This window comes from Aethalodelphis obliquidens, unplaced genomic scaffold (assembly GCF_003676395.1).
Source record: "Aethalodelphis obliquidens isolate GAN/ISIS:26980383/991018 unplaced genomic scaffold, ASM367639v1 scaffold31, whole genome shotgun sequence".
NCBI lineage: Eukaryota > Metazoa > Chordata > Mammalia > Artiodactyla > Delphinidae > Aethalodelphis > Aethalodelphis obliquidens.
Window position 1 is genome coordinate 11342141 of NW_020837975.1, and position 23912 is coordinate 11366052.

The following is a 23912-nucleotide window of genomic DNA, read 5'->3' on the forward strand; positions in this document are numbered from 1 at the left end:
AGGGAACGCTCTGCTGTGTGCAGAGTGGCTGCATTTGCTGCTAGTTTTGCTTCTTCCTCCCTGACTCCCTGACCTTTCTTTCCATTATGCCTCTGTGGACCACACCCAGACTTTTTACTGCCTTCTTCTCTGGTCATGAGATTGAGCACTCCCTTTGCTCTCTGCCAGCTGAGCACATGGATCTATCATACTCTCTCTGGGCAAGGACACTAGTCACATAGCCAGGCCTGGGCACTCCATATCTTGAGTTTTCCTTTTCTGTGGTCGTTTTATAGGTCCTCCATTCATAAAGCCACATGTGTTCAGAAAATGTGTGCCCCTGATGGCTGCAGGCTATTCAGAGACCCTCAGGTGTCCTGACCCTGAATGCCACCAGGAGGGGGTGAGAGAGTAGTAAATATCCTTTCCCAGCCCATCGGGGGGAACAGCTCGAAGTAGAAAAGGTCTAAGTAATTCAAGCCTTTGTATTCCTCCCCATGGAACCACTTTAGCTCTAGGAAAGAGAGGTTCTCCCTACATACTCGCTGAGCATCTCAGTTTTTGGGATACATGTATTGTCTTTCTGAATAAACATTAAAGACATCATAGAGAGTGGAGTAAACAGTAAATACATGGCCTTCTACTTCTTCCATTTTTAAATGAAGACCTTGATACTGTTGACACACCAAAATAGCCCAAAGTCCAGGAGTCCTAGCACAAGTGACCCTTAAAATCTGTCTTAGAGCACTGTATACTAATATAAGTAGCAGGAAACCCCTCCCTGTACCCTGCCTTCCAATCCTCTACTAATCTGCATCTTCTTCCCCTTCACAAGCAAAAGCCTAGAAATGCTATCGGTATTCCCTGGCTCCATTTCCTCAACTACTCTTCACACCTTATTTCACTGTGGTTCCTATACTCAGCACTCTACTGAAACTGCTCTTCCGAGGTCAGCTTCCACCTCCTTATTGCCACACCCAATAATGTTTTTTTTTTTAATAGATCTTAGTTTTTAGAGCAGTTTTAGGTTCACAGCAAAATTGAGGGGAAGGTAAAGAGATTACCCATTTACCCCATGTCCCCACACATGCATAGCCTCCCCATCATCAAAATCCCCCACCAGAGTTACAACTGATGAAACTACATTGACCCATTATTATCACCCAAAGTCCATAGTTTACAGTAGGGTTCACTCTTGGTGTTGTACATTCTGTGAGTCTGGACAAATGTATGATGACATGTTCCACCATTACAGTATCATGCAGAATAGTTTCACTGCCCTAAAAATCCTCTGTGGTCTATTTATCCTCCCCTCCCCCTAACACCTAGCAACGAATGAGCTTTTCACCATCTCCAGAGTTTTACCTTTTCTAGAATGTCATATAGTTATAATCATACAGTATGTAGCCTTTTTATATTGGCTCCTTTCACTTAGTAATATGCCTTTGAGGTTCTCCCTCATGGCTTGATAGTTCTTTCATGACTTGATAGTTCATTTCTTTTTAGCGCCAAATAATATTCCATTGCCTGAATGTACCACAGTTTATTTATCCATTCACTACTGAAGGATATCTTGGCTGCTTCCAAGTTTTGGCAATTATGAATAAAGTTGCTATAAACATCCATGTGCAGGTTTTCGTGTGACATACATTTTCAACTCCTTTGGGTAAATGCTGGATCTTATGGTAAGAATATATCTAGTTTTGTAAGAAACTGTCAACTGTCTTCTAAAGGGGCTATATCATTTTGCATTCCTATCAGCAATGAATGAGAGTTCCTATTGCTCTACATCCTCCCCAGCATTTGGTGTTGTCAGTGTTTTGGATTTTGGCTATTCTGATAGGTGTGCAGTGGTATCTCACTGTTTTAATTTGCATTTCCCTGATGGCTTATGATGTGGAACATCTTTTCATAAGTGTAATTGCTGCCTGTATCTTCTTTGGTGAGGTGTCTATTAAGGTCTTTGGTCTATTTTTTTCATTGGGTTGTTTCTTATTGTTGGGTTTTAAGAGCTTTTTGTATATTTTGGATAACAGTCCTTTATCAAATGTCTTTTACAAATAGTTTCTCCCAGTCTGTGGCTTCTCTTTTTATTTTCTTGACAGTGTCTTCCAGAGAGCAGAAGTCTTTAATTTTAGAAGTTCAGTTTATCAATTCTTTCTTTCAGAGATTATGCCTTTGGTGTTATATATAAAAAGTCATTGCTAAACCCTAGATAATATAGATTTTACCCTATGTTAACTTCTAGGAGTTATAGTTTTGGGTTTTACCTTTAGGTCTGTGATCGATTTTGAGTTACATTTTTGTGAAGAATATAAGATGTGTGTGCATGTCCAGTTGTTAAAACAGCATTCGTAGAAAAGACTATCTTTTTTTTCTATTGCATTGCTTTTGCTCCTTTGTCAAACATCAGCTGACTATATTTATGTGGGTTTATTTCTGAGTTCTCTATTATCTTCCACTGGTCTATTTGTCTATTCTTTCACTGATACCACATTGTCTTGTTTATTGTAGCGTTATAGTAAGTCTTGAAGTTGGGAGTGTCAGTCCTCCAACTTTGTTCTTCTTTAATATCATGCTGGTTATTCTGGATCTTTTGTTCTCCATGCAAACTTTAGAATTAGTTTATCAATATGCACAAATAAATTTTTGGGATTTTGATTGGGATTGCATTAAATCTATAGATTAAGTTGGGAAGAACTGACCTCTGAAGATTATTGAGTCTTCCTGTCCATAAACATACAATGTCTTTTTGTTTATTTAGTTCTTTGGTTTCTTGCAGCTGAGTTTTATAATTTTCCTCATATAGACCATGTACGAATTTTGTTAGATGAATAACTAAGTATTTCACTTTTCTGGATACTAATGGAAATGGTATTGTGTTTTTAATTTCAAATTTCACTTATTCATTGCTGGTATATAGGAAAGTGATTTATTTTTGTATGTAAACTTTGTATCCTGCAACATTATTATAATCACTTATTAGTTCCAAGAGTTTTAAAAACATTTATTATTGTTTATTTTCTACATAGACAATCAAGTCATCTGTGAACAAAGACAGTATTATTTCTTCTTTCTCAATCTGTGTGTGTGTGTGTATATATATATATATATATATATATATTTATTTATTTATTTATTTATTTATTTATTTATTTATTTATTTATTTTAAGAACTAACCATTTTATTTATTTATTTTTTTGGCCATGCCTCATGGCATGCGGGATCTTCCCTGACCTGGGATAGAACCCATGCCCCCTGCAGTGGAAGTGGAGTCTTAACCACTGGAACACTAGGGATGTCCCCAATCTGTATATCTTTTATTTCAATTTTTGTCTTATTGCATTAGCTAGGACTTTCAGCATGATGTAAAAAACAGTGGTGAGAACAGGATATCTCTGCCTTGTACCTGATCTTAGTGGGAAACTTTTAAGTTTCTCACCATTAAACATGATGTTAGCTGGAGGTTTTTTGTAGATAGTGTTTATCAAATTGAGGAATTTCCCCTCTGTTCCCAGTTTACTGAGAGTATTGATCATGAATGAGTATTTGATTTTGTCAAATGTTTTTTCTGCATCTACTGATATGATCATACAATTTTACTTTTTTAACCTGTTGATGTGATGGATTATATTAGTGTATTTATTTATTTTTTATAAGCAGGTTCTTATTAGTTATCTATTTTATATATATTAGTGCATATATGTCAATCCCAATCTCCCAATTCATCCCACACTCCCCACCCCTGCTTTCCCACCTTTATGTCCATAGGTTCATTCTCTACATCTGTGTCTCTATTTCTGCCTTGCAAACCAGTTCATCTGTACCATTTTTCTAGATTCCACACACATGCATTAATATATGATATTTGTCTTTCTCTATCTGACTTACTTCACTCTGTATGACAGTCTCTAGGTCCATCATGTCTCTACAAATGACCCAATTTCGTTCCTTTTTAAGTCTGAGTAATATTCCATTGTATATATGTATATATACACATCTTCTTTACCGATTTGTCTGTCGACGGGCATTTAGGCTGCTTCCATAACCTATTGTAAATAGTGCTGCAATGAACATTGGGGTGCCTGTGTCTTTCTGAATTGTGGTTTTCTCTGGGTATATGCCCAGTAGTGGAATTGCTGGGTCATATGGTAGTTCTACTTTTACGTTTTTAAGGAACCTCCATACTGTTCTCCATAGTGGCTTTATCAATTTACATTCCCACCAACAGTGCAAGAGGCTTCCCTTTTCTCCACACCCTCTCCAGCATTTGTTGTTTGTAGATTTTCTGATGATGCCCATTCTAACTGGTGTGAGGTGATAGCTCATTGTAGTTTTGATTTGCATTTCTCTAATAAATAGTGATGTTGAGCAGCTTTACTTGTGCCTCTTGGTCATCTGTATGTCTTCTTTGGAGAAATGTCTATTGAGGTCTTCTGCCTATTTATTGACTGGGTTGTTTGTAATACTGAGCTTCATGAGCTGTTTATATATTTTGGAGATTAATCCTTTGCCAGTTGATTCATTTTCAAATATTTACTCCCATTCTGAGGGTTATCTTTTCATCTTGTTTATAGTTGCCTCTGCTGTGCAAAAGATTTAAGTTTCATTAGGTCCCATTTGTTTATTTTTGTTTTTATTTCCATTACTTTAGGAGGTGAGCCAAAAAAGATCTTGCTGTGATTTATATCAAAGAGTGCTCTTCCTACATTTTCCTCTAAGAATTCTATAGTGTCCAGTGTTACATTTAGATCTTTAAATCATTTTGAGTTTATTTTTGTGTATGGTGTTAGGGAGTGTTCTAATGTCATTCTTTTACATGTAGCTGTCCAGTTTTCCCAGAACCACTTATTGAAGAGATTGTCTTTTCTCCATTGTATATCCTTGCCTCCTTTGTCATAGATTAGTTGACCATAGGTGTGTGCGTTTATCTCTGGGCTTTCTATCCTGTTCCATTGATCTATATTTCTGTTTTTGTGCCAGGACCGTATTGTCTTGATTACTGTAGCTTTGTAATATAGTCTGAAGTCAGGGAGTCTGATTCGTCCAGCTCCGTTTTTTCCCCTCAAGTTTGCTTTGGCTATTTGGGATCTTTTGTGTCTCCATACAAATTTTAAGATTTTTCGTTCTAGTTCTGTAAAAAATGCTGTTGGTAATTTGATACAGATTGCCTTGAATCTGTAGATTGCTTTGGGTAGTATAGTCATTTTCACAATATTGATTCTTACAATCCACATTCATGGTATATCTCTACATTTGTTTGTGTCATGTTTGATTACTTTCATCAGTGTCTTATAGTTTTCTGAGTTCAGGTCTTTTACCTCCTTAGGTTGGTTTATTCCTAGGTATTTTATTCTTTTTGTTGCAGTGGTAAATGGGAGTGTTTCCTTAATTTCTCTTCCAGATTTTTCATTATTAGTGTATAGGAATGCAAGAGATTTCTGTGCATTAATTTTGTATCCTGCAACTTTACCAAATTCATTGATTAGGCTAGTCGTTTTCTGGTGGCATCTTTAGGATTCTCTATGTATAGTATCATGTCATCTGCAAACACTGACAGTTTTACTTCTTTTCCAATTTGTATCCTTTTTATTTCTTTTTCTTCTCTGATTGCCATGGCTAGGACTTCAAAAACTATGTTTAATAATAGTGGTGAGACTGGACATCCTCATCTTGTTCCTTATCTTAGAGGAAATGCTTTCAGTTTTTCACCATTGAGAATGATGTTTGCTGTGGGTTTGTCATATATGACCTTTATTATGTTGAGGTAGGTCCCCTCTATGCCTACTTTCTGGAGAGTTTTTTTTTTTTATCATAAATGGGTGTTGAATTTTGTCAAAAGCTTTTTCTGCATCTACTGAGATGATAATATGGTTTTTATTCTTCAATTTGTTAAAATTGATTGATTTGCATATATTGAAGAATCCTTGCATCCCTTAGATAAATCCCACTTGATTATGGTGTATGATCCTTTTAATGTGCTGTTGGATTCTGTTTGCTAGTATTTTGTTGAGTTTTGAATCTATATTCATCAGTGATATTGGTCTGTAATTTTTTTCTTTTTGTAGTATCTTTGTCTGGTTTTGGTATCAGGGTGATTGTGGCCTTGTAGAATGAGTTTGGGAGTATTCTTTTCTCTGTAATTTTTTGGAAGAGTTTGAGAAGGATGGGTGTTAGCTCTAGATGTTTGATAGAATTCACCTGTGAAGCCATCTGGTCCTGGACTTCTGTTTGTTGGAAGATTTTTAATCACAGTTTCAATTTCAGTGCTTGTGATTGGTCTGTTCATATTTTGTATTTCTTCCTGGTTCAGTCCCGGAAGGTTAAACCCTACTAAGAATTTGCCCATTTCTTCCAAGTTGTCCATTTTATTGGCATAGAGCTGTTTGTAATAGTCTCTTATGATGCTTTGTATTTCTGCAGTGTCCATTGCAACTTCTCCTTTTTCATTTCTAACTTTATTGATTTGGGTCCTCTCCCTCTTTTTCTTGATGAGTCTGGCTAAAGTTTTATCAATTTTCTTTATCTTTTCAAAGAACCAGCTTTTAATTTTATTGATCTTTGCTATTGTTTTCTTTGTTTCTATTTCATTTATTTCTGCTCTGATCTTTATGATTTCTTTCCTTCTACTAACTTTGGGTTTTGTTTATTCTTTTTTCTCTAGTTCCTTTAGGTGTAAGGTTAGATTGTTTATTTGAGATTTTTCCTGTTTCTTGAGGTAGAGTTGTATAGCTATAAACTTCCCTCTTAGAACTGCTTTTGCTGCATCCCATAGGTTTTGGATCATTGTGATTTCATTGTCATTTGTTTCTAGGTATTTTTTGATTTCCTCTTTGATTTCTTCAGTGATCTCTTGGTTATTTAGTAATATACTGCTTAACCTCCATATGTTTTTGTTTTTTACACTCTTTTTCCCCTGGAATTTATTTCTAATCTCATAGTGCTGTGGTCGGGAAAGATCCTTGATAAGATTTCAATGTTCTTAAATTTACCAAGGCTTGATTTGTGACCCAAGATGTGATCTATCCTGGAGAATGTTCTCCGTGTACTTGAGAAGATAGTGTAATCTGCTGTTTTCAGATGGAATGTCCTATAAATATCAATTAAATATATCTGGTCTATTGTGCATCAAAGCTTGTGTGGCCTTATAAATTTTCTGTCTGGATGATCTGTTCATTGGTGTAAATGAGGTGTTAAAGTCCCCCACTATTATTGCATTACTGTTGATTTCCTCTTTTATAGCTGTTAGCAGTTGCCTTATGTATTGAGGTGCTCCTATGTTGGGTGCATATATATTTATAATTGTTATACCTTCTCCTTGGATTGATCCCTTGATCATTATGTAGTGTACTTCCTTGTCTCTTGTAACATTCTTTATTTTAAAGTCTATTTTATCTGATATGAGGATTGCTATTCCAGCTTTCTTTTGATTTCCATTTGCATGGAATATCTTTTTCCATCCCCTCACTTTCAGTCTGTATGTGTCCCTAGGTCTGAAGTGGGCCTCTTGTAGACAGCATATATGTGGGTCTTGCTTTTGTATCCATTCAGCAAGCCTGTGTCTTTTTGTTGGAGCATTTAATCCATTCACATTTAAGGTAATTATTGATATATATGTTCCTCTTACCATTTTCTTAATTGTTTTGGGTTTGTTTTTGTAGGTCCTTTTCTTCTCTTGTGTTTCCCACTCAGAGAAGTTCCTTTAGCATTTGCTGTAGAGCTGGTTTGGTGGTGCTGAATTCTCTTAGCTTTCGCTTGTCTGTAAAGTTTTTGATTTCTCCATCAAATCTGAATGAGATCTTTGCTGGGTAGAGTAATCTTGGTTGTAGGTTCTTCCCTTTCCTCACTTGAACTATATCACGCCATTCCCTCCTGGCTTGTAGAGTTTCTGCTGAGAAATCAGATGTTAACCTTATGGAAGTTCCCTTGAATGTTGTCATTTCTCCTTGTTGCTTTTAATAATTTTTCTTTATCTTTAATTTTTGTCAGTTTGATTACTATGTGTCTTGTCATGTTTCTCCTTGGCTTTATCCTGCCTGGGACTCTCTGTGGTTCCTGAACTTGGGTGAATATTTCCTTTCCCATGTTAGGGAAGTTTTCCACTATAATCTCTTCAAATATTTTCTTGGATACTTTCTCTCTCTCTTCTCCTTCTGGGACCCCTATAATGTGAATGTTAGTGTGTTTAACGTTGTCCCAGAGGTCTCTTAGGCTCTCTTATTTTCATTCTTTGTTCTTTTTTTTTTTTTTTTTTTGCGGTACGTGGGCACTGTCGTGGCCTCTCCCGTTGTGGAGCACAGGCTCTGGACGCACAGGCTCAGAGGCCATGGCTCAGGGGCCCAGCTGCTCCGCGGCATGTGGGATCTTCCCAGACCGGGACATGAACCCGTGTCCCCTGCATCAGCAGGCAGACTCTCAACCACTGCACCACCAGAGAAGCCCATTCTTTATTCTTTATTTTGTTCCATGGCAGTGAATTCCACTATTCTGTATTCCAGGTCACTTATCCGTTCTTCTGCCTCAGTTATTCCGCTATTGATTCCTTCTAGTGTATTTTTCATTTCAGTTATTGTACTGTTCATCTCTGTTTGTTCTTTAATTCTTCTAGGTGTTTTTATTTAATTCTTCTAGGTCTTTGTTAAATATTTCTTTCATCTTTTCGATATTTGTCTCCATTCTTTTTCCAAGGTCCTGTATCATCTTCACTATTATTATTCTGTATTCTTTTTCTGGAAGGTTGCCCATCTCCACTTCATTTCGTTGTTTTTCTGGGGTTTTATCTTGTTCCTTCATCTGGTACATAGTCCTCTGCCTTTTCATTTTGTCTATCTTTCTGTGAAAGTGGTTTTCGTTCCATAGGCTGCAAGACTGTAGTTGTTCTTGCTTCTGCTGTCTGCCCTCTGGTGGCTGAGACTATGTAAGAGGCTTGTGCAAGCTTCCTGTTGGGAGGGACTGGTGGTGGTCAGAGCTGTGTGTTGCTCTGGTGGGCAGAGTTCAGTAAAACTTTAATCCACTTGTCTGCTGATGGGTGGGGCTGAGTTCCCTCCCTGTTGGTTGTCTGGCCTGAGGCAACCCAGCACTGGAGCCTATGGGCTCTTTGGTGGGGCTTATGACAGACTCTGGGAGGGCTCACACCAAGGAGTACTTCCAAAAACTTCTGCTGCCAGTGTCCTTGTCCCTGCGGTGAGCCACGGCCACCCTCCACCTCTCTGCAGGAGACCCTGTAACACTAGCAGGTAGGTCTGGTTCAGTCTCCTATGAGGTCACTGCTCCTTCCCCCTGGGTCCTCATGCACATACTACTTTGTGTGTGCCCTCCAAAATTGGTCTCTGTTTCCCCCAGTCCTGTTGAAGTCCTGCAATCAAATCCCATTAGCCTTCAAAGTCTGATTCTCTGGGAATTGCTCCTCCTGTTTCCAGACCCCCAGGTTGGGAAGCATGATGTGGGGCTCAGAACCTTCACTCCAGTGGGTGGACTTCTGTGGTATAATTGTTCTCCAGTTTGTGAGTCATGCACCCAGCAGTTATGGGATTTGATTTTATTGTGATTGCGCCCCTCCTACCATCTCATTTTGGCTTCTCCTTTGTCTTTGGATGTGGGGTATCTCTTTTGGTGAGTTCCAGTGTCTTTCTGTTGATGATTGTTCAGCAGTTAGTTGTGATTCTGGTACTCTCGCCAGAGGGATTGAGCACATGTCCTTCTACTCCACCATCTTGAACCAATCTCCTATTAGTTGATTTTTGAATGCTGAACTAGCCTTGCATAGCTGGGATAAATACCACTTGGTTGTGGTATATTATTCTTCTTTTACATTGTTGGACTCAATTTGCTAATATTTTGCTGAGGACTTTTTTGGGAAAAACTTTTCAGCTTTATTGAGGTATACTTATTACAGAAAATATTGCACATTTTAATTTACATATTTTGATGAGTTTGGACATATGCGCACACCTGTTATATCATGACAACAATCAAGGTAATAGACATATACATCACTTTCAAAAGACTTATTGTGTCCCCTTGCTTTTTTTTGTGGTAAGGACAGTTGGCATAAAATCTACCCTCCAAAGAAGTTTTTAAGTGTACAAAACTGTTGTTAACCACAGGCATTATGTTGTAACAGTAGGTCTCTAGAACTTACTCATCTTGTGTCAGTGTAACTTTATATCCAATGAGCACCTCTCAATTTCTCCCGCCACCCATTCCCTGGAAACCATTATTCTAGTCTCTGCTTCTACAAGTTTGACTATTTTAGATACCTCATACAAATGGAACTGTCTGGTGTTTGTCCTTCTGTGACTGACTTATTTCACTTAGGATATTGTCTTTCAAGTCTATCCATACTGTTGAAAACAGTAGGAATTCCTCCTTTTTAAAGGCTGAATAATATTCCATTGTATACATACATGTCACAGTTTCTTTATCCATTTGTCCGTCAATAGATATTTGGGTTGTTTCCATATTATCTATTGTGATCAATGCTGCAATAAACATGCGAGTGCATATATCTCTTCAAAATTCTGATTCAGTTATTTTGGATATATATCCAGGAGTGAGATTACTGGATTATATGGTAGTTCTATTTTTAATTTTTTGAGACATCTCCATACTGTTTTCCATAGTGGCTGTGCCATTTTGCATTCCCACCAACAGTGTACATGAGTTCCAATTTCTCACACCCTTGCTAACACTTGCCATTTTTTGTTTTTTTGATAATAGCCATCCTAACAGATGTGAGATGATATTACATTGTGGTTTTGATTTGCATTTCTATGATGATTAGTGATGTTGAGTGCCTTTTCATATACCTGTTGTCCATTTGTACGTCTTCTTTGAAGAAACCTCTATACAAGTTCCCAGCCATTTTTTACTCAGGTTATTTTTTAATTAAAAAATTTTTCTGCTATTGAGTTGTAGGAGTTCTTTGTATATTTTGGAAATTAATTATCTGTCATATACATGGCTTGCAAATATTCCCTTCCATTCTGTAAGTCACTTTTTCACTCTGTTGATTGTTTTGTTTTCTGGGCAGACGTTTGATAAAAGTTTGATAAAAGGAAACACTTCTGAACTCATTTTATGAGGCCAGTATTACCCTGATACCAAAGACAGACAAGGAAAGAAAATTGTAGGTCAATATACCTGGTGAACACAGATGCAAAAATCCTCAACAAAATTCTAGCAAACCAAATTCAACAGCACATTAAAAGGATCACACTTCATGATCAAATAGGATATATTCCTGGGATGCAAGGATGGTTCAACCTATGCGGATAAATAAATGTGATACACCACATTAACAGAATGAAGGATAGAAATCATATGATCATTTCTATAGATAAAGTATTTAAGAAAATTCAACACAATTTTATGATAAAAACGATCAACAAGTTACATATAGAAGGAATGTACCTCAGCATGATAATTGCCATATATTACAAGCCCACAGCTAATATTAAACTCAGTGGTAAAAAATGAATCTTTTCCTCGAAGATCAAGAAGAAAACAAAGATGCCCACTCTTGCCACTTCTATTCAACTTAGTACTGGAAGTCCTAGCCAGAGCAATTAGCCAATAAAGAGAAATAAAAGAAATCCAAGTCAGAAAGGAAGAAGTAAAATTTTCTTTGCTTGCAGATGACATGATGTAGAAAATCCTAAAGATGCCACAAAAAATCTTTTAGAAATAATACATGAATTCTGTAAAGTTGCAGGATACAAAATCAACCTACAAAAATCAATTGCATTCTTACATGCTAACAACAAATGATCAGAAAAGGAAATTTAAAAAATATCATTTTCAATAGCATCAAAAAGAATAAAATACTTCAGAATAAACTTAACAAGGAGATGAAATATTTTTACACTGAAAACTACATTTATGAAAGAAAATGAAGAAGACAAATAAATGAAAGCCACCTCGTGTTCATGGAGTAGAAGACTTAATATTGTTAAAGTGCCATGTTACTCAAAGTTATCTACAGATTCATTCCAATGCCTATCAACATTCCAATGGCATTTTTTATAGAAATAGGAAAAAAGTCCTAAAATTCTTGTGGAACCACAGACATAGAATAGCCAAAGCAATCTTGAGAAAAAAGGAACAATGTTGGAGGCATTATACTTCCTGATTTCAGAAAGTTACCATAATTAAAACTGTATGGTACTGGCGCAAAGACAGATATATAAACCAATGGAACAGAATACAGAGCCCAGAATTAAACCATGCATATACAACTGCAAATGATCTTTTTTTTTTTTTCCTTGCGGTACGCGGGCCTCTCACTGTTGTGGCCTCTCCCATTGTGGAGCACAGGCTCCGGACGCACAGGCTCAGCGGCCATGGCTCACGGGCCCAGCCGCTCCGCGGCATGTGGGATCTTCCCGGGCCGGTGCACGAACCCGTGTCCCCTGCATCGGCAGGCGGACTCTCAACCACTGCGCCACCAGGGAAGCCCCTGCAAATGATCTTTGACAAGGGTGCAAGAATACACAATGGGGAAAAAATAGTCTCTTCATAAATGGTATTGAGAAAACTGGATATCTACAAGCAGAAAAAGAAACTGGACCCTTATCTTATACCATACACCAAAATCAACTCAAAATGGATTAGAAACTTAAACTTAAGACTGAAAACTATAAAACTCTTAGAAAAAAACAGAGGAAAACTTTCATGCCATTGGTCTCGGTAATAATTTCATGTACATGAAACCAAAAGCACAGACAACAAAAGCAAAAATAGACAAATGTTGAGGATGTTTGCATATATGTTCATGAGAGATATTGGTCTGTAGTTTTTTCTTTTAATGTCTTCATTTGGTTTTGGTATTAGGGTAATATTGGCCTCATAGAATGAGTTAGGAAGTATTCCCTCAGCTTCTATCTTCTGAAATAGATTATGGAGAACCAGTTAACCCACCTGGGCCTCCTTCCTATTGTGGAAGGTTACTGATTATTGATTCAATTTTTTCAATGGATATAAGCCAATTCAGATTGTCTCTTTCTTTTGTGAGTTTTGGCAGATTGTGTCTTTCAAGAAGTCAGTCCATTTCATCTAGATTATCAAATTTGTGGGCATAGAGTTGTTCAAGGTGTTCCTATATTATTCTTTTAATGTCTATGAGGACTGTAGTAAAGTTCCTTCTTTCATTTCTGATATTAATAATTTGTGTCCTTTCTCTTTTTTTCTTAGTGAGCTGGGCTAGAGTCTTACTGGTTTTACTGATCTCTTCAAAGAACCAGCTTTTGGTTTTATTGATTTTCTCTACTGATTTCCTCTTTTAAATTTCATTGATTTCTGCTCTAGTTTTTACTGTTTCTTTTTTTTCTGCTTACTTTGGATTTTATTTGTTTTTCTTTTCCTAATTTCCTAAGGTAGAAGCTAAAATGATTGATTTTAGATCTCCCTCTTTTTCTAATACACACATTCAGTGCTATTCATTTTTTTTTCTGAGCTCTACTTTCACTGTCCCACAGAATTTGATACTATGTTTCCATTTTCATTTAGTTCAAAGTATTTTAAAATTTCTCTTGAGATTTCTCTGGCCCATGTGTTACTTAGAAGTATGCTGTTTAATCTCCAAGTATCTTGGGATTTTCCAGCTGTCTTTCTGTTATTGATTTCTAGTTTAATTCCACTGTGGTCTGAGAACAGATATTCTGTGATTTCTATTCTTTTAAATTTGTTAAGGTGTGCTTTATGGCCTAGAATGCATCTATCTTGGTGAAAGTTCCATGTGAGCTACAGAAGAATGTGTATTCTGATGTTTTTGGATGAAGTAGTTTATAGATGTCTAGTATATACAATCGAATGATGGTGTTATTAAATTCAACTATGTCCTTACTCATTTTCTGCCTGCTGGATCTGTCCATTTCTGACCGAGGGGTATTGAAGTCTCCAACTATAATAGTGGATTCATCTATTTCTTCTTGCAGTTCTATCAATTTTTGCCTCATGTAGTTTGATGTTCTATTGTTATGTGCATACACATTAAAGACTGTTATGTCTTCTTGGAGAAATGACTCCTTTATCATTTGATGCCCTTCTTTATTCATGAGAACTTTCCTTACTGCGAAATCTGCTCTGTCTGAAATTAATATAGCCATTCCTACTTTTGATTAGTGTTAGCATGGTGTATGTTTCGTCATCATTTTACTTTTAATTTATGTGTCTTTATACTTAGAGTGGGTTTTGTAGACAACGTATAGTTGAGTCTTGTCTTTTGATGCCCTCTGACAATCTCTGTCTTTTAATTTGTACATTTAGACTATTGACATTTAAAGTGGTTACTGATACTGTTAGATTAGTATCTACCATGTTTGTTACTTTTTTCTATTTCTTGCCCTTGTTGTTTTTTCCTATGTTTGTCGTCCACTCTTTTCAGCCTTTTGTAGTTTTAATTGATCATTTTATATGATTCTATTTCTCACCTTTCTTAATATATCAATGGTACTTCTCTTTCCACTCTTTTTAGTGGTTGCCCTAGAGTCTGTAATATAAAACTAATCCAAACCCACTTTCAAATAACACTATTTTATTTCATTGGTAGTGTGAATAATTTATAACAAAATAATCCTAATTCCTCCTTCCCATCCCTTGTATCATTGCTGTCATTCTTTTCCCTTATGCATAAGCCTATATACAGTTGGCCCTCTATATCTATGGGTTCTGCATCTGCAGATACAGATGGCTGATTGTACTACACCATTTCAAAAGACTTGAGCATCTGTGGATTTTGGTGTCCATGGGGGTTTCTGGAACCATTCCCCTATGGATACTGAGGAACAACTGTATACAGACACATACACGTGCACACAAACACACATATATACCTTTATATATATATATAAAACATACCTTAATTTAAAATGCTTTATCACTAAAAAATGCTAATCATGATAAGCTTTCAGCAAATAAGTTATCTTTTTGCTGATGGAGGGTCTTGCCTACAATTTGATGTCTGCTAACTGATTATGGTGGTAGTTGCTAAAGGCTGGAGTGACTGTAGCAATTTATTAAAATAGACAACAATGAAGTTTGCTGCATAGATTGACTCCTCCTCTCACAGATGACTTCTCTGTAGTAGGTAAGGCTGTTTGATAGCATTTTACCCACAGCAGAGCTTCCTTCAAAATTAGAGTCAATCCTCTTAAACCCTGCCACTGCTTTATCAACTAAGTTTATGTAATATTCGAAATCCTTTGCTGTCATTTAAACAATTGTCACCGCATCTTCACCAGGAGTAAATTCCATCACAAGAAACCACTTACTTTGCCCATCCATAAGTAGCAACTCCTCATTCGACAAAGTTTTATCATGAGATTGCAGTAATTCAGTCACATCTTCAGGCTCCACTTCTAATTCTGTTTCTCTCACTACATCCACCGCACCTGTAGTTACTTCCCCCACGGAAGTCCTGAAGCCCTTAAAGTCATCCATGAGGATGAGGGTTGGAATCAACTTCTTCCAAACTTCTGTTAATGTTGATGTTTTGACCTCTTCCTATGAATCACTAATGTTCTTAATGACATCTAGAATGGTGAATCCTTTCCAGAAGGCTTTCGATGTACTTTGCCTAGATCTATCAGAGGAATAACAATCTATGGGAGCTACAGACTTACGACATGTATTTCTTAAAGAATAAGACTTGAAAGTTAAAATTACTCCTTGATCCATGGGCTGCAGCATGGATGTTGTGTTAGTGGGCATGAAAATAACATGAATCTCATTAGATATCTCCGTCAGAGCTCTTTGGTTACCAGGTGTATTGTTAATGCAGTAATATTTTGAAAGTAGTCTTTACTTTTATTTTATTTTTAAAATAAATTTTATTTATTTATGTATTTATTTATTTTGAGCTGTGTTGGGTCTTTGTTGCTGTGTGCAGGCTTTCTCTAGCTGTGGCGAGCAGGCGCTACTCTTTGTTGTGGTGTGTGGGCTTCTCATTGTGGTGGCTTCTCTTTGTTGCTGAGCACGGGCCCTAGGTGCATGGGCTTCAACAGTTGTGGCACACAGGCTCAGTAGTTGTGGCGCATGGACTTAGTTGCTCTGCGCCATGTGGGATCTTCCTGGACCACGGCTGGAACCCATGTCCCCTGCACTGGCAGGCGGATTCTTAACCACTGCACCACTAGGTAAGTCCCTGAAAGGAATCTTAAAAAAAAAATTGTTTTTGAGCAGTAGGTCTCAACCATGGGCTTAAAATATTCAGTAAACCATGTTATAAACAGATGTGCTGTCATCCAGGCTTTGTTGTCCCATTTATAGAGCAGAGGCAGAGTAGATTTAACATGATTCTTAAGGTCCTAAGATTTTCAGAATGGGAAATGAGTATTGGCTTCAACTTCAAGTCACCAGCCGCATTAACCCCTAAGAAGAGAATCAGCCTGTCTTCTGAAGCTTTGAAGCCAAGCATTGACTTCTCTCTCGTGATGAAAGTCCTAGATGGTATCTTTTCCCATTATAAGGCTGTTTCATCTACATTGAAAATCTGTTGTTTAGTGTAGCCACCTTCATTAACTATCTTAGCTAGATCTTCTGGATAACTTGCTGTTGCTTCTATATCAACACTTGTGGCTTCGCTTTGCTATGGAGATGGCTTCATCTCTTACACATCATGAACGAACACCTGCTAGCTTCAAACTTTGCTCCAGTAGCTTCTTCACTTCTCTCAGCCTTCTAGAATTGAAGAGAATTATGGCCTTGCTTTGGATTAGGCTCTGGCTTGAGGGAATATTGTGGCTGGTTTGATCTTCTATTCAGATCAGTAGAATTTTCTCCATATCCACAATAAGTCAGTTTTGCTTTCTTATCATTCTTGTGTTCACTGGAGTAGCACTTTTCATTTCCTTCATGAACTTTTCCTTTGCATTTACAACCTGGCTAATTGTTTGGTGCAAGAGGCCCACCTTTAGGCCTATTTCAGCTTTCGACATACCTCCCTCAATGAGCTTAATCATTTCTAGCTTTTTATTTAAAGTGAGAGAAATGGGACTCTACATTTGAACACACAGAGGCCATTGTAGGTTTATTAATTGGCCTAATTTCATTGTTGTGTCTCATGGAATAGGGAAAGGAGAGTTAAAGAGATAGGAGAATGATTGGTAAAGCAATCAAAACACACAACATTTACCAATTAAGTTCATTATCTTATGTGGGCATGGTTCATAGTGCCGCCAAATAATTACAATAGTAACATCAAATATCTCTGATCGTAGATCACCAGTAAGTTTTTATTTACCATCACCAATTCCTCCTCCAATGCTCTTCCTTTCTTTATGTACATCTGAGTTTCTGACCTATGTAATTTTCCTTCTCTCTAAAGAACTTCTTTTAACATTTCTCGCAAGGCACATCTACTGACAATAAATTCCCTCAGTTTTTGTTTGTCTGAGAAAGTCTTTATTTCTCCTTCACTTTTGAAGGATAATTTCACAGGACATATAAGTCTAGGTTGGTGTTTCTTTCTCACAACACTTTAAATAATTAACTCTACTCTCTTCCTGTTTGCAATGTTTCTGAAGAGAAATTGGATGTAATTCTTATCTTTGTTCTTCTACAGGTAAAGTGTTTTTTTTCTCTGGATCCTTCCCGGATTTTTTTTTTTAATCTCTGACTTTCTGTCATTTGAAAATAATATACCTAGGTGTAGTTTTCCTGGAATTTATCCTATTTGGTGTTTTCTGAGCTTCCTAGATCTGTGGTTTGGTGTTTGACATTAATTTAGGGGATTCTAAGTCATTACTGTTTCATATGCTTCTTCCATTCCTTTCTCTCCTCTCCTTCTGGTATTCTCATTACACATATGTTACACTTTCTGTAGTTGTCCCACAGTTCTTGGATATTCTGTTCTATTTTTTTCTGTCTTTTTTCCTTTTCGGTTTTAGAGGTTTCTACTGAGATATCTGCAAGCTCAGAGATTCTTCAGCCATAACCAGTTTACTAGTGAGTCCATCAGACATTCTTCATTTCTGCTGCAGTCTTTTAAAATCTCCAGCATTTTCTTTTAGTTCTTTCTTAGAATTTCCATCCATCTGCTTACATTTCCCCTCTGCTCTTTCATATTTTCTATTTTATTCATTAGAGGGCTTAGGATCCCTTAGGATATCAATCAAGGCTTTTAAAATTCCTGGTTTGATAATTCCAACATTCCTGCCTATATCTGAATCTAGTTTTAATGCTTGCTCTGCCTCTTCAACCTGTTTTTTCTTTGTTGTTATTTGTTTGTTTTGCCTTTTAGTACATCTTGTGATTTTTTTTCTTGATAGCCAGACATGATGTACTGGGTAAAAGGAACTGCTATAAATAGGCCTTTAGTAATGTGGTGGTATGGTGTGTGTAGGGAGAGGGAAGCATTCTGTAGTCCTATGATTAGTGTAGTGAGCTAATGCTTCTGGACTGTGAACTTCACACATTTCTCAGTCCCCACCTCTCCCCTACTTCCCCTTAGATGGGACAGAATAGCTCTAATGGGCTGGAGTTGGATATTTCCCTTTTCCCACATGGAAGGCTAGAGTCAGCTGGAGTTGGTTATTTTCCTTCCCCTAGGTTGGTTAGGCTCTGATAAAACCCAGAAGGTTAAAGAGTTTCTCCTGAGAGAAGATCTTGCTAAGAAGAGCAGATCCATTTGCATGGAATATGTTTTTCCATCCCTTTACCTTCAGTATATGTATGTCCTTACTTCTGAAGTGAGTCTCTTGTAGGTGGCATACAGATGGGTCTTGTTTTTATTTATCCATTCAACCATTCTATGTCTTTTGATTGGTGAATTTAGTCCATTTAAAGTAATTATTGGTAGGTATGTACTTACTGCCATTTTATTAATTGCTTTTTGGCTGTTTTTGTGCTTCTTCTCTGTTCCTGTCTTCTTCTCTTTCTTCCCTTGTGTTTTGGTGGTTTTCTTTAGTGTTATGTTTAGACTCCTTTCTCATTGTCTTTTTATTTTATGTATCCCATAACTAATTATTGTAATTTTAGTTAATTTTACTACTTTTGCCTTTTTTTTTTTTTTTTTTTTTGCGGTACGTGGGCCTCTCACTGTCGCGGCCTCTCCCGTTGCGGAGCACAGGCTCCGGACGTGCAGGCTCAGGGGCCATGGCTCACAGGCCCAGCCGCTCCGCAGCATGTGGGATCTTCCCAGACCGGGGCACGAACCCGTGTCCCCTGCATTGGCAGGTGGACTCTCAACCACTGCGCCACCAGGGAAGCCCTACTTTTGCCTTTTAACATTTATTCTTGCTTTACACTACCTTTATTAAGTATTTACCTTTTCCAGTGAGATATTTACTTTCAGATGTTTCTTATTATTAGTTAGTGCCATTTCTTTTCTGCTTAAAGGAATCCCTTTAACATTTCTTGTAGGGCTGGCTTAGTGGTGGTGAACTCCTTTAACTCTGCTTATCTGGGAAACTCTTAATTTTACCTTCAATTCTGAGTGATAATCTTTCTGGGTAGAGAATTCTTGGCTGGAAGTTTATTCCTTTCAGCACTTTGAATATATCATGCCATTCCCTTCTGTACTGTAAAGTTTCTACTGAAAAATCTGCTGATAGCCTTACAGGGTTTCCCTTGTATGTAACGCTTTTTTTTTTTTTTTTCTCTTGCCACTTTTAGGATTCTCTTTTTATCCTTAAATTTTATCATTTTAATTAACATGCCTTGGTGCGTGTCTCTTTGTATTCATCTTATTTGGAACTCTCTGGGCTTTCTGGACTTGTACGTCTGTTTCCTTCCACAGATTAGGGAAGTTTTCAGCCACTATTCCTTTAGATAGTTTTTCTGGCCCTTTCTCTCTCTCCTCCTTCTGGGACTCCTATAATGCAAATTTTATTCTGCTTGATGTCGTCTCAAAGGTTCCTAATGTATATTCACTTTTTAAAATTCTTTTTCTACTTTGCTGCTCTGTCTGGGTGAATTCCATTTCTTTGTCTTCCAGCTTGCCAACTTGTTCTTCTACCTCATTCAATCTGCTGTTGAATCCCTCTGGTGTATTTTTCAGTTCAGTTTTAACTTATGTTTGATGCTTTCTTATATTTTCTCTCTTTGTTGAAGGTCTCACTGTGTTTGTCCATCCTTCTCCTGAGTTTGGTGAGCATCTTTATGACCATTACTTTTAACTCTTTATCAGATGGACTGCTTATCTCTGTCCTGTTTAGTTCTTTTTCTGAGGTTTCGTCTTGTTCTTTAGATTGGAACACATTCCTTTGTCTCCTCATTTTGCCTAATTCTCTGTGTTTGTTTCCATGTATTAAGTAAATCAGCTCCCTTTCCCAGTCTTGAAGGCGTGGCTTTAGGTAGGAAATGTCTTTTGGTGCTCAGAAGAGCAATCCCACCTGGCCACCAGAGCCAGGTGCTCAAGGGGTGTTTCCAAGGTAACACCCCTAAGGGGTGTTAGAAGGCTACATGAGCCCTCCTGCTGTGGCGGAGCCCTGGCTGCTGCTGTGGCACACTAGTGAGTGGGGGTTGCCTCTGGAATGGCTGCAGGACCTGGCCATGGCAACTACCAGGTGCTGGTGGATGGAGCTGGCCCCCAGAACAACTATGGCATTCAGCCACAGTGGCTGCTTGGTACTGGTGACCAGGGCTGGCCCCCAGAATAGCTGTAGGGCTCAGATGTGGTGGCTGCCAGGCACTGGTGGGCAGGGTTGTCACCTGGCCAACTTTGAGGCCTGACTGTGGCACAGGAATGGATGGGGCTCTCTGTAAATCATGCCCACTGGTGCTAACAGGTTAGATGGAGATTTCCAAAATGGTGCCCACCAATGCCAGTATTAGCAAGGTAGCCTGAGATCACAAAAAATGGCTCCCACCAGTGTCTCAGTCCCCAAGGAGCATCCCCAATTTTTCCTGCCTCTCTGGCAGAAGCTTCAAGATTAGTAAGTGGGTCTCCCTCACCTATGGTCCATGCACTTTTCAATGTCCTATTTTTGCCCTGGTTTTCAGGTCAAGTGAGTCTGTGCCCTTTAAGAGCAGGTCTTCTGTTCCCTGAAGTTCTGTAGTTTTCTTGGACGTATTCCTGTTGGTTTCCAAAGCCAGGTGTTTTGGGGGCTCACTTCTCCTGTACAGGATCTAAGGGTTGGGGGTGCCTGATGTGGACTCAAATCTCTTGCTCCTCAGGGAAAGTAACCATGACTTTGTGATCCTTCTTGATTGTGGATTGCCACAACTGGGGCGTGGTTTTTTTGCTTGGTGCGGCTGTATGTCTGTTTCTCCTACCTGTCTTGATGTTGCTCTTTTACCCTTTGTTGTGGAGACTCTGTTCAGCCAGTTTTTAGGTCCCTTTCAGAGGGAATTATTCCATATGTAGTTACAAATTTATTGTGTCTGTGGGAGGAAGTGTGTTCAGGATCTTCGTATACCACCATCTTGAGTCCTCTCCTAACATATTCATCCTTAAAGAAAATATCTTTTTTACTTGAGTTCCCTTTAATTGCAGGTATCCAGTAACTAAGGCAACTGGTATACAGTAAGTGTTCGATAAATTTCCTTCTTTACTTTGCTTGCATGAATGAAGTATTCAATACATCCTAACAAACCTTATATTTCATGTCAGATACCCAGACTCTTGACTAATTCCATAGGGTTAATAACTGATCAAAAACCCACAATAATAAATGAGCTGGACTTTCAGTTCCTACTGTGAAGGGGCTGTGGTCTGAAGCTTCTTTTCTATTTCTTTTTCCACAGAGGAACTGTGGGCCCATAGTAGGGCTAAATACTTGGTGAGAACTGTGTGTTGTCATGTTGTGGTTTGTAAATTGTGGCAGAACAAGCTTATCTCTGGATAAGAGGTCAACCTAAAGAGTGATTCCAACTCTAGCTTGCAGTTGAACTGCCTTGCAGTAGACCCATTGCCCTGATGGTTACCAGGGTAACCATTCAGAGGTATTGATTACTCATTTATCTCTGTGTTTGGATATAGGACAATTGCTATGACCTCAGATGATCACAGAACAATTTTATAATGGTTCTATTGCTGAAAGTGAAGATAATGCTTCTTCTCCTGCACTTCTCAGTGCCACAATTCCTTCCCTTAAACTAATTTTGCAATGAGCTAAGAACTGAATCCTGGAAAGGGCCATAGTTTTGGGTGCAGAAGACTCAAGTCAAAGTCCTGACTCCTTTTTATGAGGTGTGTCACCTTGGGCAAGTCACTTAACCTCTCCTGGCTCCTCCTTGTCTACAAAATGGGTGGCTGGTGGAGATGGAAATAACATATAAAGGTGTTCGGGGGAGGAAGTTATACAATGAATACAGATGCATGGAATAGACTCTTAAATGCTAATATCTGTTAAAATTGTTTCTTCTTGACCAGTCATTTAAACACACACACACACACACACACACACACACACACCCCAAAAGTGACAACAGAAAGGAAAAGAACCAGTGGTGGTAAGTTTGCAGGTATCCTAATTTTCCAAGGGTCCTAATTTTAAACAGCTGATCTCTATCAACAGAACTACTTAAAACATCAAGTAGAGTCCCCATTCACATCATTTTCCTAGGTCCCTGGCAATATTTTTTAGGATTACTTTCAGTCACAGAGGGTCTGGAATTGGGGCTCTAACCTGAATTTCAGGTCTGCCTTTTCATTCTTCTTTTCCTGTCCCCTTTCTGCCTTGCTGCTCATTAGTGTGGCTGTCACCTCTGACCCAGTCCCTGGCTTGATGTGATCTTATATTCTGGGCTGGGCTCAGCTTTAAGAGACCTCCCTGTAACTGTGGAGGAAAGTCTCATTCTCTGAGGAAGAAGAGGAGCTTCATAAGCAGGTGGAGGGATTCATGCTTCTTCTGGGGGTGGGCTTTCCTTTTCGCACAGCTGTTAGAAAAGTCACTTCAGGTAACAGTGCACCATGGAAAGTTCTGCCGTGGTCTTGTCTTGCTGACAATTGCTCTCACCCTCTGCCTGTCTAGCGATGGCTTTTCTTTGACTGAAGATAGCATAAAATAAACAGTTGGCAAATGTGCTGCTGGAGAATGGAATTCCATAAAAGTCATAAAACTAACAGACAAACAATCAAACATGCTTTGCTTGTGGCTTATGGTATTTTGATGTGGGAACGCATAGAAACAACAGAGAAACGAAGAAAGCAAGCTTGAAACTCCAGCTAATGACAGTTTTCATGTCCACAGGAGCTGAGTTCTGGGTGGATTCTGAGGGAAAATGAAGCTGGAAGGAGCCTTATTTTCTCTCTCCTGATTTACTAGTTAGTTCTATGGAAACCAGTTAATCATACCAGCTCCAAACCACTCTTTAAATGAACCAGAACCCATGGAAAAGAGCTGTAGGATTCCTTCCAACGCTCCCCCACCCCCGCTGAACTGTCCCTCACCTTCCTAGGGATGAACAAGGTATTTCATGTATCATTCTCCATTTTTCAGCCCAAGGTAAATAATTATTCACTCTTAGAATGCTGCACGTAATCTCTGAACATACATATGTTGCTTTAAATCTGCTCCGTGAGCTTATCACATCTTGAAGAAAGAATCATATTTAATTGAAGATTTCTAACTCCAATAGCATAAGCATCTGTGCAACCATTTATCTACTCATTCATACAAACATTTATTGGATTTACAAATTTTGACTGAAAACCTACTCTGTAGCAAGGCACTTGGGAAAGCTCTGGGACACATAGAGAAATGATGAAGTCAGTCCCTTAAGAAGGAGCTTAAAATCCATCGGGCCCATGAACTGATGAAAAGATGCTCCACCTCACTCATAATAAGAGAAAAGCAAATTAGAGCTGTATGAAGATTTCTCCCAATAGACTAGAAAATCCTCCATAGTGATAACCCACTGTGTTGGCAAGGCCGTAGGGAAGCAGGCAATCTCAGATATTGCTGGCAAGAATGCAAAGTAGTACAACTCCCCAAAGAGGGCAATTCTCAAATCTCCATTAAAATTATAAATATATGTAGACTTTGATGCA

At 38.2% G+C, this 23912-nt stretch overlaps 1 protein-coding gene and 1 long non-coding RNA gene across 2 annotated transcripts in view; one reads left to right on the forward strand and one right to left on the reverse strand.

The window, feature by feature from the left end:
• Nucleotides 1-23912, reverse strand: part of KIF6 (kinesin family member 6) — a 387990-nt gene that overhangs the window by 115128 nt on the left and 248950 nt on the right. The window lies entirely within an intron of this gene.
• On the forward strand, nt 3377-20443 carry LOC113631075 (uncharacterized). The gene is made up of 4 exons (XR_003437176.1): nt 3377-3508; nt 5983-5988; nt 14282-14285; nt 20431-20443. It is a non-coding gene; the product is annotated as an uncharacterized LOC113631075 (long non-coding RNA).